The sequence below is a fragment of the Triturus cristatus genome, chromosome 6, assembly GCF_964204655.1.
Source record: "Triturus cristatus chromosome 6, aTriCri1.1, whole genome shotgun sequence".
NCBI lineage: Eukaryota > Metazoa > Chordata > Amphibia > Caudata > Salamandridae > Triturus > Triturus cristatus.
Genome location: NC_140589.1, coordinates 1,939,059,951 through 1,939,077,260, shown reverse-complemented (window position 1 = coordinate 1,939,077,260; position 17,310 = coordinate 1,939,059,951). Strand labels below are relative to the sequence as shown.

Genomic DNA, 17,310 nt, shown 5'->3' with positions numbered 1-17,310 from the left:
CACCCCTAGATTCCATTACAGACACTTAAAAACTCTGAAGCAAACCCCGAGACATTACATTTAAAGACTGAAACTTCCATGTAAAAGGAGGTTGGGGCATAAAGTGTGACTTTTATCTTCACAAGGTGTCTTGAAGCCCCGTCCTAAATCAGGTCAGCAGGCTGACACCACGGCAGAAGACAGACATCTATAACAAGGTGTCTCGAAACCCCGTCCTAAATCAGGTCAGCAGTCTGACACCGCGACAGAAGACAGACATCTATTTGTAGAATAAGGTTTGACTGTTTTCTGTTTGATGAGGGGGGGAGTGTTCAAGTTTGGAGCAGGGAGGGAGAAGAGAGACAAACAGATGGCTCGGTGACAAATACAAAGACATTTGAACCTGGATTTAAGAGTCAGGAGCCAGCGAGTGGGGCATGTGCAGAGACAAGAGGCAGTTGTCAAGGTCAGGACATCACCAGCAGCTCCTTGCAGAGACCTACAGTGGTTTATTTTATCGCGACAACAGCAGAGTCCACAATACCTCAGTTCAGGTCACAAGGAAGACGCCGATCCGTCAGGACAGCGGCATTTTGTCTTTTAGTCGAGATTCTGTGCGAGGCTGAAGGCTCAGATCACTCCTTCCTTCTTTAAAAGTCCAGCCACAGGCACTGAATACAACAGGTACAGACTGACCACTCTTCAATCAATAATTAGACCCCATCCACTCTCATACCTCTCCTCCTTTATAGGTCTCGCCTGAGCCAGTGCGCATGCGCAGCTCTGCGACACTTTAAGTAAGGGCTTTTTAACTTTAAACACACGCTCATGCATGTGCTTTTTTTTAAAATAACACCTATTGGCCTTTGCATGCGTCTTTCTAAGAAAGACAGCACGCAATTGGCCAAAGGTGGGTGCATGGCCCGCCTTCTCTCTGCCTTGGCCTAGGGTCCGCGGTGTGAGTAGGTGGCCTGATATATGCTGTCCACTAGTTCTAGTGGGCACCTTGTATCAGTCCAAACAGCCCCTTATGGTGATAGGTAAAAGACAACCTTTATTGAAAGCTATCCTAGTGGTAGCTATGGAGAGCAGCCTTCAGCCTAAGTCTTGAAGGAATGTAAAGCAGCTTGTTTTACCAGTCTATAATCTCTTGAATGATCAAATGAAAGGACAACCACACCAGGTATATATTCAAAATATATGTATTTAAGTAAAACACACCTCTCTAGTCTCTTTATGAGACTGGAGTTTGAAGTACTTAGTTTACAAGTCAGCAATAATCAGTAATAGCACAAATACACGTTTGGGCCCTAGGGGCGTACCAAACCATATACCAAAAAAGTGGTATAAGAACCACGACTGGAATAGACATAGGCCTATAGTCTGTAGAATCGCTGGGAGCCCAAGGAACCACCCAAGGTAGTGAGACAGGGGACCTACGGGGACTGTATGCAGTGTGTAAACACTGAAGGGTTCCTATTATCTTCTATGGGCAATGTCGCGGTTGGAAATTTAAAGATTAGGGACACTTCTAATCGAGTCTGGACCAAACCCTTTTGGAATTAAGAAGTTCTAGGGCTGGCACCCACAGGAGCACCGGAGTACTCGAGTTACCTCACCCAGGGAAGCCGGGTGCATAGGTGTCTTTTGGTGTCGGGTTGCGTCGTCGATTTCAATGGAAGCCTCCAAAGAACTGCTGTTGCCGTGAAGAGGAGAAGTGTCTGAAGAGATCCAAGCCTGGATCTAGGATGTAAGGAACCTGAAAGCAGAGGGGACAGAGTCTGGGTCACTTGCCAGTGACCGAGGGCAGGATGGACCAATGCCCACAGATGTCGGGTGCTTCAGGTGAGTTGATGGGTGTCTTGACTCTTCAGCCACAAGGTCCAGGGGGCGTCAACGAAATCCACATGCCGGAATCGAGCTGTCCCACAAAATCTGTTGAATGATGCGGTGTCGGTGACCAGAATGGACCCAACAAGCCTTGGCAACGGCAAGTCACTGGAATTTAGAGAAAGGACTGCGGTGCAGACCAGCAAGGAGTGAAGGACTCACCCAGAGACGGTAAGTCAGGGCATATCTGGAGCAACCAGGAAAGCCCAAGCAGAAGAGGAGTTGCCTTCGTGGGGACCTTCTAGCCAACGGGCTAGTGATCGTGAAGGAGCCTCTAGCGGTCGCACTTGAAACGGGCCCACGGGTCACTCGTGGAGTGGAGGCACACAATCGTCAGTGCAGGAGATGCTCAAGGCTGGGACTACTGGGAGCCCAAAGCACAACTTCGAGGAGGACCATGTAGATAGAGTTGCTGCAAAAGTTCGCGGTGTCCAGGGGTCACGGTTCCACATCACCCACGATAGACGCAGACCTCAGCTTTGCTGTGGACTCAGGGTAGCCTCAGGGAAGTCTGGAAATCCACCTCTGGTGATGCAAAGACTTCGGCATCTGGCGGGAGCTTCAGCGATGCAGACCAGTCAGTTGCTTCTGTGGTGCCTGCCAAGCAGGGGAGTCACTCCTTGACCCCAAGGGAGATTTCTTCAGTCTTCTAGTTAAAGTAGAACGTCGAAGGTCCGGGATATATGTTGCAGAGTTTCGTCCAGGGTAATCTGAAGTCCTAGGGACTGGATTCCTATACTTATAGTAAATTTAGAGGATGGACTAACTCTAAGGCCCCACCTATGGGTGGTCCAGAAAAGAGGGGTGGTTACACCCATTTCCTTTCTCCAGTTTCGCACCAGAGCAGGGGCAGGTAGCCCCTGCAACTGGTTTGAACTGGGCTATGCACAGGGACACCAAACGTGCCCCCAGTGCAGGACTTCAAAGCACCAGAGAGTGCTCCCACCCAGCCCAAACACACATCTGCCTGTCTGGGGAGGTGGTTACACCTCCCTTCGACAGGAAACGTATTGTCCAGGCCTTCCCTGCCGGAGTTTCGGTCAGCAGCAGGAGGCCAGACCCGTGTCTGTGGCAGAGGCATCCATTTTGTGATGCCAGGGCTCAGGAAAGTCCTACCGGGTTTAGCCAGTGTGAACATGTCTCTCCCTCTAGAAGGGTGGAATGCTACCCCCGCTGCCAGAATTGGTGTGGGGGTAGTATTCCAAAGCGTTTGACACCAAACAAGACATGTTTTGATGCAGCCATCCCAAAGTTAGCATTTACCGCGAGGTTCTAATGCACTTAAGAGTATATGGTATGGCTGTATCACAGAACAGCCATAAGGCAGTATTTCCGAATGCTGCAGAGATGCTCAGCTCATGCTTGGGCACCCTCTCACACAAAACCAAGCACTCTGCCTTCAGGATTGTCAAGGCGTGCCATAGGAGTGACTTATAGGTTTATCTGTGTCTGTATATGTGTGGATATAGGTAGCCTATACCACTGTAAGGGGTGCAAGCACACCCTTACCCAGGCTGCAGTAGCAGACCTGTGGTGCCATTTTGGAGTGCTTCCCAGGGGTGGCATATTATATGCTTCAGCCCCCTGGTAGGCCTCTGAGGTACCTATGCCCTAGATACATAGTATACCATTTACTAGGGGCTTATAAGGCACTCCAGAATCCAATTAGATATGTACCTAATGTACATGGAAACCATTTTAGAGAGGAAGCAGCTAGGCTGTGGTCCTGATTAGCAGGGTCACAGCCAGACAAAGGTCGTAAAACAGTGAAACACCAGCAAAAAGTGGGGGTACTCATGTGAAGCGAATCCTACTCTCCTACACCCCCCCCCCCAAACGCAGGGACATTAAACCAACCTTGACCAGTTGAATCTTCATGTTCTAAGTGGAAATACCTAGAGAGTCCATCTGCATTGGCATGGTTACTCCCAGGTCTATGTTCCACTGTAAAGTCAATCCCCTGTAGGGAAACGGACCACCTAAGCAGGTTTGGGGTTTCACCCTTCATTTGTTTTAGCCATAAGAGGGGCGTATGGTCTGTCTGAACAAGGAAGTGAGTACCAAACAAGTATGGCCTCAACTTCTTCAGAGCCCAAACCACAGCAAAGGCCTCCCTCTCAATGGCTGACCAATGTTTCTCTCTAGGGGTCAGCCTTCTGCTTATGAAAGCTCTTGGCTGATCCTGACCTTCATCATTCAATTGTGACAGTACAGCCCCAACCCCCAATTCAGATGCATCAGTTTGAACAATGAACTCTGCAGAATGGGAGCAATCCACATGGCCTGCTTCAGGTCATCAAATGCCTTTTGACAGCTAGCTGTCCACTGAACCTTTTTGGGCATTTTCTTAGAAGTTAAGTCATTCAGGGGTGTCACTATTGATCTATACCCTTTGACAAATCTCCTATAGCACCCAGTCAGGCCTAAGAAGGCTCTCACCTGAGTCTTGGTAGTTGGAGCAACCCAGTCCATTATGGTCTGGATTTTGCTCTGCAATGGTTGAACCTGGCCTCCTCCCACGAGGTGGCCTGGGAACACAACCTGACTCTGCCGTATCTGACACTTACTGGCCTTGATAGTTAGGCCTGCTTTCTGTAGTGCTTCCAAAACATTCCTTAGGTGGACCAGGTGATCCTCCCAGGTAGAGCTAAAGACAGCAATATCATCTAGATATGCTGCACTAAAGGCTTTCAGGCCTGTGAGAACTGTATTCGCCAACCTCTCGAAAGTGGCAGATGCATTCTTTAGACCAAAGGGCATTACCACAAATTGATAGTGCCCACTAGCGGTAGAAAATGCTGTTTTTGGCTTTGCATCATCAGCTAGTCTGATCTGCCAGCAGCCAGCTGTCAAGTCAAATGTGCTAAGGTACTTGGCTGAGGCCAAAGTATCTATGAGCTCATCTGCCCTTGGTATTGGATGGGCATCAGTCCTAGTGACTGCATTGAGACCCCTGTAGTCCACACACAGCCTCATCTCTCTTTTTCCACCACTGGTGTGTGGTTTTGGCACAAGAACCACTGGACTAGCCCAAGGGCTGTCTGAGGGCTCAATAACTCCCAAATCCAACAGTTTCTGGACGTCTGTCCTGATACAGTCCCTGACATGGTCAGGTTGCCTATAAATCTTATTTTTAATAGGCAGACTGTCCCCAGTGTCCACTTCATGAGTGCACCAGGTAGTCTGACTTGGAGTCAGTGAGAACATGTGTCTGAACTGATTGAGAACCTGTCTGCAATCAGTTTGCTGTTGGGCAGTGAGGCTGCCTGCCAAGGCTATACCATCAACTGACCCATCATCAGGGTTTTGTGAGAGGAGGTCAGAGAGTGGGTCACTCTCTTCCTCCTGTCCCTCATCAGTTGCCATGAGCAAGCCCATGTCAGCCCTGTCCACATATGGCTTCATCCTGTTGACATGTAGAACCCGATGGGGACTCCCTGGAGTTCCTAGGTCCACTAAATAAACAACCTCTCCCTTTTGTTCAACAATATTGTGGGGTCCACTCCACTTGTCATGGAGAGCTGCTGTGGCCACAGGCTCAAAACACCCACACTTTTTGTCCTGGCTGGTAAACAGTCAGTACAGCCTTTTGGTCATGCCAGGCCTTTTGTAGTTCCTGGCTAGCCTCAAGGTTTTTGTTTGCCTTCTTCATGTATTCAGCCATCCTGGAGCGGAGACCAAGTACATAGTCCACTATGTCTTGCTTTGGGGGCTTGAGAGGTAACTCCCATCCTTCCTTCACCAAACACAATGGACCCCGGACAGGGTGACCAAACAGGATTTCAAATGGGCTTTAGCCAACCCCCTTCTGAGGAACCTCCCTGTATGCAAATAAGAGGTAGGGCAAGTGCAGGTCCCATTTTCGCCTAAGCTTCTCTGGGAGTCCTTTGATCATGCCCTTTAAGGTTTTGTTGAATCTCTCAACTAAACCATTGCATTGTGGGTGACAGGGTGTGGTGAATGTGTAATTCACTCCACTCTCCTTCCACATAGCAGTTAAGTAACTTGACATAAAGTCAGATACTACCTCCTTAGGAAAGCCTACTCTTGAGAACACACTCAAGAGAGCTCTTGCCACTACAGGTGCTATAGTGGTGCTGAGAGGAATTGCCTCTGGGTACCTGGTGGCATGATCCACCACCGCCAGTATAAATCTGTGCCCAGATGCTGTTTGAGGATCCATGGGGCCAACAATGTCAATCCCAACCCTCTGAAAGGTAGTGGTATCAGGGGGGCCTTTGTAGTGCCACCTGCTTTGCCGCTGGCCTGGCAGGTTACACAGGAGCGACAAAACTCCTTTGTGTCTTCAGACATGTGGGGCCAGTGAAAGTGAGGAACAATTCTGTTCCATGTCTTGTTCTGGCCCAGGTGTCTTGCTAGGGCAATATCATGGGCTAGTGTCAATAGGAAGCCCCTAAACTTCAGAGGCATTACCAACCTCCTGGATGCCCCAGGCTTGGGGTCTCTACTCTCTGAATATAGGAGTCTATCATCCCAATAAACTTTGTGGGTGTCAATAGCATTCCCAGCAGCCTCATCAGCAGCTTGCTATCTGAGGGCTTCAAGAGAGGGGCAGGTTTTCTGCTCCTGGCTCCGATCAGACCTGGAAGGGCCCCCTGTCTCCAAGAACTCAACCTGGTCAGGTTCAATCTCCGCTGGGGCAGTTCCTTCTTCAGGATCAAGACCATCTCCCTGAGGAGACTGATCAGTTTCCTGAGACAAGTGGGAAGGCTCTGCCTTAACCCTTCTGCTCCTCCTCTTGTGAGGCACCTGGTCCATTATTCCAGAATCCAGGGCCTGTCCAGTGTTAGACATTTTAGCCTGTAACCTAGTCACAGCAAAGACATGTGCAGGGATCCCTAATATTTCGGCATGTGTCCTGAGCTCCACTTCAGCCCAAGCTGAAGTTTCTAGATCATTGTCGAGCAAGCACTGTACTGGTAGGTCTGCACTTACCACAACCTTCTTAAGGCCAGTTACCACTCTCTAGGAGAAGTTAACAACTGCCAGAGAATGGTCTGTTCTGACATTGCTAGCATTGGTCACGTGGTACATTTCACCAAGTATAATCTGCCCAGGATCCACAAGATCTTTTGTCACCATTGTGACACTTGCTCCTGTGTCCCTGAATGCCCAAGCTTCTACTCCATTAATTAAAGGCTGCTGTCTGTATTTGCCCAGGTTACTGGGGCTCACAAACCGGGACATATTGATGCCCCCATCACTGACAAGCACAGCCTGAGTTGGTACTCTGACTAGGCCAGAGTCCATCTCAGAACCCAGGGTCAACCCTACTACACCCTTATTCTGTGTTTTCCCACTACCAATTGTAACTGCACTAGGGGGAGCAGGTGCCTTAGGGGCATTGGTGGGGACTGGAGTATTTTCTTTGGCCTTGGTGCAGTCACTAGTCCAGTGAGTTTTCTGTTTACAGATTTTGCACGAAGATTTCTTTTGGCCTTTCCCTTTGTTAGCCTGTGAATCCTCACCTGAAGAAGATTTGTGGGGCCCTTGTGAAGACTTCTGGTCTTTACCCTTGTCCCCACCCTTGTCAGAGTTTTTGGAATCTTGCTTCTTAGGGTCACCACCTTGGTTCTGTACCTTCTGCCTCACCCTGGTTCTGACCCATTTGTTTGCCTTCTTTCCCAATTCTTGGGGAGAGGTCAGATCAGAGTCTACCAGGTACTGGTGCAACAGCTGATTTTGACAGTTATTAAGAATCTGCTCCCTCATTATCAGATTGTGCAATCCTTTGAAGTCACACACTTTACTGCCCAATAACCAACCTTCCAGAGCCTTAGCAGCACAGTCAACAAAGTCAACCCAGTCCTGATTTTGTGCCTTTTGGGTGTCTCTGAACTTTAACCTGTACTGTTCAGTGGTTAGGCCAAACCCATCTATTAGAGCACTCTTCAGGACTTTGTAGTCATCAGCATCCTCTTCTCTTACAGTGAGGAGCTTGTCTCTACCTTTGTCTGCAAAGGAGAGCCATACGGTTGCTGCCCACTAACCTTGAGGGACCTTCTGTACTTTACAGGCCCTCTCCAAGGCAGTTATCCATTTGTGGATGTCATCCCCACTCTGTTAGGGAGGGACAATCTTACTTAGGTTTCTATGGTCATAAGACCTCTCCCTATCTCTAGGGAAATTGCTGCCACCAATGGACTCTAGTCCCTCCTTTTTACTAGCTCTGTAGAGCTCTAGGGCTTCCCTATCTAAGGCCATCTGCTGCTTTCTGAGGTTGAACTTGTCTTGCTCATACGTCAGCAGTCTCTCTCTCTCCTCTCCTGGGAGGTTTCCCTCCCTCTGTGAGAAGACACAGAGGTTCCTATAGAGGAGTTAGACTGGATAGATCCCCTTTACAGATATCTATCCCTTCTAGCCCTACTTTCAACTCTTCCTGGAGGAATAAAGGAAGGAGCATTGTTGTCATCCTCCTCATCCTCATCCTGGAGGTCTGTGTTCACCAGAGTTTGGTCATTGTCACCAGTCTGGTCAGCATTAGAGGTAGGGTCAGGGGAAGTATTACCCCTAGGCCCACCCTCAGCTGCTGTCCCACCCACACTGTCTACTTCATCAGGACCACTAGGTCCTGTGATATCATCCAGTTTCAGTATCTTTATGAGATGCTGGGTGGATGGACTTTTGCCTGTCTTCAGCTTCCTAATGGAACATAAGGCCCTAAGCTGAGCAAAGGTGAGATCCTCATATTTATAGGGAAGGAGCTCAGTGGTTCCTGGTAGGGACCCACTGGTTCCTGGCTGGTTAGACATTACTAATGTGGTGGGGTGTATTGCACTACCTACACTAGTGTGGCCTACTAAACTCTCTTGAGTTGTAGAAAGGGTGTGCTATCCCTTAACACAAAACTCTAAGTCTAAACTTGATATTATATGTACCTCAGGTACCTTTAGTGGTTTTCAGTTGATCAATTCAATTGAGATTATCTGGTAAAAAAATAGCAAGCTAGAATCCCACACGCTGCACACCAATGTGAAAAGGTGGCCTGATATATGCTGTCCACTAGTTCTAGTGGGCACCTTGTATCAGTTATGGTGATAGGTAAAAAACAACCTTTATTGAAAGCTATCCTAGTGGTAGCTATGGAGAGCAGCCTTCAGGCTAAGTCTTGAAGGAATGTAAAGCAGCTTGTTTTACCAGTCTATAATCTCTTGAATGATCAAATGAAAGGACAACCACACCAGGAATATATTCAAAATATAAAACACACCCCTCTAGTCTCTTTATGAGACTGGAGTTCGAAGTACTTTGTTTACAAGTGAGCAATCATCAGTAATAGCACAAATACACGTTTGGGCCCTAGGGGCTTACCAAACCATATACCAAAAAAGTGGTATAAGAACCACGACTGGAATAGACATAGGCCTATAGCCTGTAGAATCGCTGGGACCCCAAGGAACCACCCAAGGTAGTGACACAGGGGACCCACGGGGACTGTATGCAGTGTGTAAACACAACCGCGGGTTCCCATTATCTTCTATGGGCAATGTTACGGTTGGAAATTTAAAGATTAGGGATACTTTTAATCGAGTCTGGACCAAACCCTTTTGGACTTAAGAAGTTCCAGGGCTAGCACCCACGTTAGCACCGGAGTACTCTAGTTACCTCACCCAGGGAAGCCGGGTGCATAGGTGTCTTTTGGTGTCGGGCCGCGTCGTCGATTTCAATGGAAGCCTGCAAAGAACTGCTGCTGCCGTGAAGAGGAGAAGTGTCCGAAGAGATCCAAGCCTGGATCTAGGATGTAAGGATCCTGAAAGTAGAGGGGACAGAGTCTGGGTCACTTGCCAGTGACCAAGGGCAGGATGGACCAATGTCCACAGATGTCGGGTGCTTTAGGTGACTTGATGGGTGTCTTGACTCTTCAGCCAAGAGGTCCAGGAGGTGTTGACGAAGTCCACGAGCCGGATTCAAGCTGTCCCACGAAGTCTGTCGAGTGCCGCGGTGTTGGTGACCAGAATGGACCCAACAAACCTTGCCAATGGCAAGTCACTGGAATTTAGAGAAAGGACTGCGGTGCAGACCAGCAAGGTCTGAACGACTCACCCAACAAAGGTAAGTCAGGGCACGTCTCAAACAACCAGGAAAGCCCAATCAGAAGAGGAGTTGCCTTCGTGGGGACCTGCTAGCCAACGGGCTAGTGATCGCGAAGGAGCCTCTAGCGGTCGCACTTGAAACGGGCCCACGGGTCACTCGTGGAGAGGAGGTCCACAATCTTCAGTGCAGGAGATGCTCAAGGCTGGGGCTACTCGGAGCCCAAGGCACAACTTCAAGGAAGAATCACAATGGTTGCAGTGCACACCTTCGTTCTCCCACTTTTGACTTGTTAATCCATAATCATCTCGAACTGTCCATTTTTGCGTGCTACCTGAGTCGCGTGATCCACCCCAGTATCACGCCTCTTGTTGATTAACTAAAGCAAATGGAGCGCATTATCACTCCTAACTCGGTGCACAGCTTTGGAAAGGGAATAACACACTGTTTTTAAATTACTTCAAATTTTTGACGATGATTGATCAAAGTACTCCAACATATTTGTTAAACTTCATTTATTATTATTTATTTTTTCAGTTTCTTGCACACGTGAGATGCTAATAAGTTCTACAGCTTCTCATGTCTCGTATATGCCCATCCGGGCCTTTTTGCGGACACGCCAAAACATATAAACATCCACAGTAGCTACTCTAAGTTGTACCCAATGCATTTCGGGCTGTTTAAAATCTAGATCTAGAAGTAGATTGTAGAATGACTTTGTGTTTATGGCGATTAAAAAAGAGGTGCATTGTGGGTTATGGAGTGTCCAAGGTTAAGACAGTGACTAATGCAAGTTGGTGATAGGCTCAACCATAGAGTGAAACACCACCAAAAAGTGGGGGTAACCATGTGAAGCAGATCCTACTCTCCTACATGTGGGAGCGAGCATGAGCGCCATATGTTTCCAATTATCTTAATTGGAAACATATGGTGGCCACGCTGGCCCTGGTGCAAATTCCTTTTAGCGCGCGCGCGCTCTACTCCCGGGCTTGTTTATGCATACAATCTGTATTTGAATAAAGGTTTATAAAAGAAAATGAATGACTGCTAGAGTCCAGCCAGGAGATACCATCTCCTTTACCTCCTGCTCACGCTTTGTATTTTTAACATTCCTGCACGATTTCATCGGTCCATCTTTCGTTTGTGTTTTTTCTTAATTTCTCACCCAAATTATTTTTCTTCCTTCTTTCAACCTGTTTCCGCATCAGTGTGATTGTCTTTAATTATTTTGCCTCTTCTATTTATCATTTACTTTCTTTTTCCTTTAGAGTCTGAAGGAAGCTTTTTTCCTTTTGTCCAATTGCTACCCCTCCCTCCTTTCCTTCTCAGCCTCGTTAACTTTCTCTCCTCTGCCTTTTGCTTTTTCTTCCGGTATGATCTCTACCCTTCCTCCCTTACTGTCCGCTGCCTCGTCCCTTCTCCCCCACTCGCCCCTTCATTCCTTCCCCAGGTCTCTCATATATCCCGCCGTCCAGAAGGCCGCCTTCCCTCTTCAGTTTCACGCTCCACCTTCTTACCTGACCCTACACCGGGGTCAGTCAGCCCATTTCTTGTCTTCTCGACAATGCAATACACAGACACGAGCGTGGATACACGCGAATGTAGAGACGTATGTGAGTGATGTGATATATATATATATTTATATATTCACTGAAAAAACCATCAGTGATGTCATGAGTGATGTCACTGACCATGTCATGAGTGATGTAATATGTGACGTCATCAGCAGTGCACTGCGGGCGCGCGAGTTATAGTTAGCTGAACTAACTATAACGGGGGAATTTCAATGGTTTTGTACAAGTGAAAAGTCCAGCTAACTATAACACCCCTGAAACCTATGGTTTTTTCAGTGAATTTCTGAGGTTTTTTAAATGCTAATTCCTAACTATAACGTGCCTGAAACCTATGGTTTTTTCTGTGAATTTCAAAGGTTTTTTAAATGCTAATTTCTAACTATGCCTACAGAGATAGGACATGTGAAGAAAGAAGAAAAAATGCACAGAAAGAAAAGAAGAAGTGCAGAAAGAAGCAACAGAAGTCCTCAAAGACGAAGAAAAGTGCAGGAAGAAGGATAATGTGCAGAAAGAACAAAAGGAAGAGCAGAAAGAAGCCTTGTTGCAAAATCATCCTGTACCCTCAACTTTTTCAGACGGATACTGGTGGTAACTGAGTCTGACTAACCAGTCCTAGAGCCAGTGCTATGTTAAAAGATACTTAGAATACAGTGAAAACACCTACATACAACATTATGCGTTGGGGTCCCCCTGTGATTAGCATGACCTCCTCTGTAAGCCCCTAGTATATAATAGGGCAGGGGGATTAAAACTACCTCTTAAAACAGGCCACAGGGCGTTTTTGCACACGTTAACTCAGGCCCCGTCCCCTCCCTTCACCACTGTGTAAACACGCCCTGTGTCCGTTTTTAGTTGGGAGATTAAGTTCATTTGAATCCTGAGGGTCCCTAGGGTCCAACTAGCTCACTAGGTACCTCCAGTAAGTGCCACAGAGCTGCGTTGCAGAGAGGTGTAAAAAGTGGCACGGCCTGGACCACCTCTCTGCAATGCAGCTCAGTGGCGCTTACTGGAAGCACTTGGTGGGCTAGTTAGCCCCCAGGGGCCCTCAGTATTGAAGGGAAATTATATCCCCAATTTAAAACGTGCCATAGTGCGTGTTTGCACACGTCACCTCAGGTCCCGTCCCCTCCCTTCACCACTGTGTAAACGCGCCCTGTGGCTGTTCTAAGTTGAGAGATTAAGTCCCCTTGAATCCTAAGGGTCCCTAGGGTCAAACTAGACCACTAGGTACCTCCAGTAAGCGCCACAGAGCTGCGTTGCAGAGAGGTGTAAAAAGGGGCTTGGCCTCAGAACACCTGTCTGCAGCGCAGCTCCCTGGCGCATACTGGAGATGCCTGTTGGGCTAGTTGGCCCTCAGGGACCCTCAGTATTGAAGAGGAATTAATTCCCCAACTTACAACTCGCCAGGGGGCGCGTTTGCAGAGTGCTGCAAGGAGGGGGCGTGGCCTCCGGCACGATGCCAGTCTTTTATTTATTTAAATTTTTTAAGAAGGGGGTCTGTGTGGTTCCCCTTCTTATTCTAATTTATTGGCCCTGATGACCCCATCCCCCAGGGCCTGTCTCCTAATTATATTTTTTTGACCCCAATCCCCAGGGCCGGCCACTGTTTTTTATTATTTTTAAAAAATATATATTTATAGACACACCTAGGACATGCTGGACATACCGTACGTACCTATCACCATGACGATTTGCGTGATATTCCTTAAAAGGCGACTATGCATACAATGAATCCACGTGGAATGTATTTACACCACTAGTGAAGCTCTGACATGTCTGATGCCCTACCGTGCCTAATCCCGGTAGACACCCTTGTCGTTTATTTATACAAACATGGGTAGCTATTGACGGGCACATTTAATACACATGCACACCAAGCCATTCAAAGGGGATTCGACAAAAATTCGAACAAAACTATGCAAGAAACCCCCCTCACGGTTAATAAAACACACATCCACTGCCGGATGTGTAATACTTTTTATTTTACTCTCTGGAAAGGGGACGAACATCACTTGAGAGTCACAGCGCGCTCCTGGCAGAGCCCAATGCTGTGTTACACCCACCATTGCCTGCTGAGTGCCACACACCTCTGTGTTGTATTCCACTAGCTAGTGCGTATGCTATGACACTCTCTAGCCCATGTGCACTGTAACACCACCCCGTGAATATGTCATGCCACACTTGTCTTCGCACGGGTTATATTGCCCCATCTAACGTGCCTTCCTAGATGCCTATGTTATAACGCACAGTGCTATGCCATACATATTACAATCTGGGATCCATATCTTTGTCACAGTGCATATGCAACGTTACACTCCCCAGCACATATTTTATATTACAACTTTAGAGACTAGTTAGGTTACACAACACTGCCCTGTGCATATTACACTCCAAGGCGCATATCGCATAGCACGCGCTAGTGCCTGTGCTATCTCGCGCTCTCCAATGAATCTGTCATTGCGTACAATGTATTGCATATTATATTTCACGCCCGGTTCATCTTATATCACACTTTTTGGTGCATAGTTTATACCATACACTATATCTAGTTTTCATTTTCAATCGTGCTCTCAGGACTATGTTATATATAACACTGTGTTCACCTACCCTTTTCACGGGCATTACATTTTGCGATAGGGGGTGGAGGGTCAGGGGGTGTTTCTGCCAAGTGATCCCAGAGTCACAGTCACAAACGTCCTCTTCTTCCTGAATAAAAGTGAGATTATGCTGCATAATTGTTCATATTTTAAGTAGTTCGCACAGACACACGTTTTAAAAACAATAAAGTTCCTAATACCCGCCTTCTCTGAACAGTTAGCTTGCTGCCCCATCCCCCTCCTCCCTATCCTCTGTTGTGTGAATCCATGGACTAGCCTCCTACCTCCTGCCATGCATGGTCTGATGTGCTGCCACTGCCCTCAATTTAGTATGATGTACCAGTCCACTCCTCCTGCCCTCCATTGCCCAATTCTATGCCCCATCATTGACCTCCTGCTTAAACTCTGTGCTTAGCTTGCTGCCCCTATTCTCCTTCCCGCTGCCCTCCGATGTCTTTGTGCATGCCCCTGCTCCATCCTTTTTGCCCACCATGTTCCATGGACCTGCCACTCCTATCTACTCTGAGTGTTCTGTTGAGCTGCCACTCCCCTCCCACCTGCCTAGCATTGTCAGATGACTGTAACCTGTCCCTGCCACCTCCACCCTGCCTGTCCACATGCCATGCCCCTATCCTCTTCCTCCTGTCCTACATGGTCCATTGTACTGCCACACCCTTCTGCCCTCCCTGGTCTGTTGTGCTGCAACTGCTCCTCCTGCCTGCCCTGTGCGGTCTGTTGTGAGGCCCCTTCCCCTGAACTTTCTTGTCTGTGCACAGGTCCTGACCCTCCCTTCTATCCTCCATCGTCCTTTGTGCATGCCCCTGCACCCTCCTTCTTGCCCATCATAGCCATTGTGCTGCCACTAACCCTCCCAATTGCCATGCATGGTCTTCTGTGCTGCCATGACCCCTCCCACCTTCCCTGTGTGGTCTGTTAGCTGCCCCTGACCCCCTCCCACCTTCCCTCCATGGTCTGTGTGTATGCCATCACAGTCTCACTGCTGCTCTTCATGGTGTGTCTTGCTTCTAGTGCCCATCCTGCCTGACCTCCACGGCTATCTTGCTGCTCCTGCCCTGCCCCCTTGCCCCCAGCCCTCTGTTTACATGTGCAGACCCCTACTCCCTCCCTCCTGGCTTGTCTGTTCCATGGTAATGCCCCTGATCCGTCCCTCCTGCCCTTTATGGTCTGTTATGCTGCAGCTTTCTCTCCTGTCTGTCCATTATGGTCAGATAGCTACCATTGCCTCTTGCCCCTCTGTTCTCTGTTGTCCATGTGCATGGTCCTGTCCCCTCCCTCTTGCTTTCTATGGATTGTTGTGCTGCACTCCCGTCCCGCATGCCCTGGGTGGTGTATTGTGCTGTTGCAAACCCTGATGCCTGCCCTGCAGGGTCAGTTTGGTGCACCTCTCCATGTCCCTCCTGTCCTCTGTTATCCAAGTCCATGTCCCTACCCCATTTCCTTCCATGATCCAATGTGCCATACTTGCGAACATTTTGAACTTGGTAAGAGGGAGATTTTCAAAACAAACTGGGGTATTGATTTTCCCCTTTGAGTTACATTGAAAAAGAGGAGATTGTAGACAGGAGACAGATCAAATAAAGCCCATTTGAGCTTAAAAACATTGGACGTTTCCTGGCTGATTCGGGTCTGTTGGCATGTTTGGTTGTACTACCATTGCCTCTTCCTTCTGCCCACAATGGTCTATTACATTGCCACAGCCTCTCTTGCAAGTCCTGTATTGTTGGTTTGTTGCCCCTGCCCCCCTTTCCACTGCCCTCCATAGTCTGTTTTGCTGCCACGGCCCTTCCTGCCTGCTCAGTGTGGTTAAATTGTTGCCTTTGCACCCTCCTACCTGCCTTCAATTTTCAGAGTCCGTGCCCCTGGCCTCTGCCTCTCAACAGTATCCTAATGAACAACTAGATTGCTAACATTCTATATTTATTACAAAAGTGTGGAACGCCTGACGTCACCTTGATGTAATCAAAACTGTAATACCTAGAGCATTTCCTTTAGAAATTACATATATGAGAGGGTCTTATTGGCATCAAAATTATGGTTAGTGCTCTAAAAGACTAAAATAAGGACATATTTTCTGAGTTTTCAAATAGCGACAAAGCACTTTTAAATTATTTGTTATCTTTAAGTTTTTTTATCCAGTTGACCACTTGATTAAATGTTGCACTTAGGGGAGAGGATGTGGTGTTACTTCCAGAACTGCAGACTTCGCAACTGGGGAACCAGGTTGGAGTTTCTGCTTCAGCTCGACATTCTGTGATTCTGGTCAAATCACTTAGTCTCCCCATGTCTACAACCAAAATGAATTTGTTCTTGTGTGATGTAACCAATGCTCATGTAAAGCACTCCAATACCTGATAAGTCTGCACTATATAACACTGCAAAAACACAAAATAATAAGTGTTTTGCACACTTCTGTCATTGGGCTATATTTGGGCTACATCTGGGTGATTTTGGTCTACATTTGGGCTCTTTTGTCTCCGGTGGCCATCTTGGGAGATTTATTTGTTATGAAGTTTCCTAATTTCCTCATGTACTGCAGTCTCCTCAGTAGGAAATGCTTTCAGTTTTTTACTTTGATTCCATCATGAAGGTATTCAGATATGTCACACATTTGCCATAAATTCTGAATGTTAGCACTCTAGTTGCTCATTAGATCACTGTAGTAAAACTACTGTTCACCATGCAAGTCTGCTCCTGGTATTAAAAGTGCATGTTTCAGTCTGCATGTCAGAATTTTTTAATGAAATAGAAGAGGATTTGAGAAGTCACTCAAAATGTGCCCTGATTTTCTTTCTTCAGCATTAATCATAATTTCTATGGCAAAATGAACCCCCTCATTAAGTTCCTTTTTAAATTAAATGTTTTAAGTGTTACCAGTTTATTCCAATCAAGATGGCTTCAGGTGTGCCATACGTTTATCATAAGTAGGACTGTTAGCGCTCTAGTAGTTCTTTGGAACACTCTGGGAAGCTGCAGTAGAACACAAAGGAATCAACTGACAGTCTCTGCCCTTGTTGGATGTACATGTTTTACTGAGAATGTCAGACTTCATTCTCACATGACTGAGAAAGATAATGTGAATTTACAGAATAAAGCTCTCAGTTTAGCTTATAGATCACCTTCCAAACCTCTGTGGGAAAAGCATGAGAAAATATTTTTCTCTCAATCATGATATCCCAGCAGAAGGCTTTTTCACATGG

The 17,310-nt window shown here is 47.3% G+C and overlaps 1 protein-coding gene across 1 annotated transcript in view; it reads right to left on the bottom strand.

The window, feature by feature from the left end:
• LOC146822541 (NACHT, LRR and PYD domains-containing protein 12-like) overlaps positions 1–17,310 on the bottom strand; it is an 867,568-nt gene that overhangs the window by 551,651 nt on the left and 298,607 nt on the right. The gene's annotated exons all lie outside the window — the stretch shown is intronic.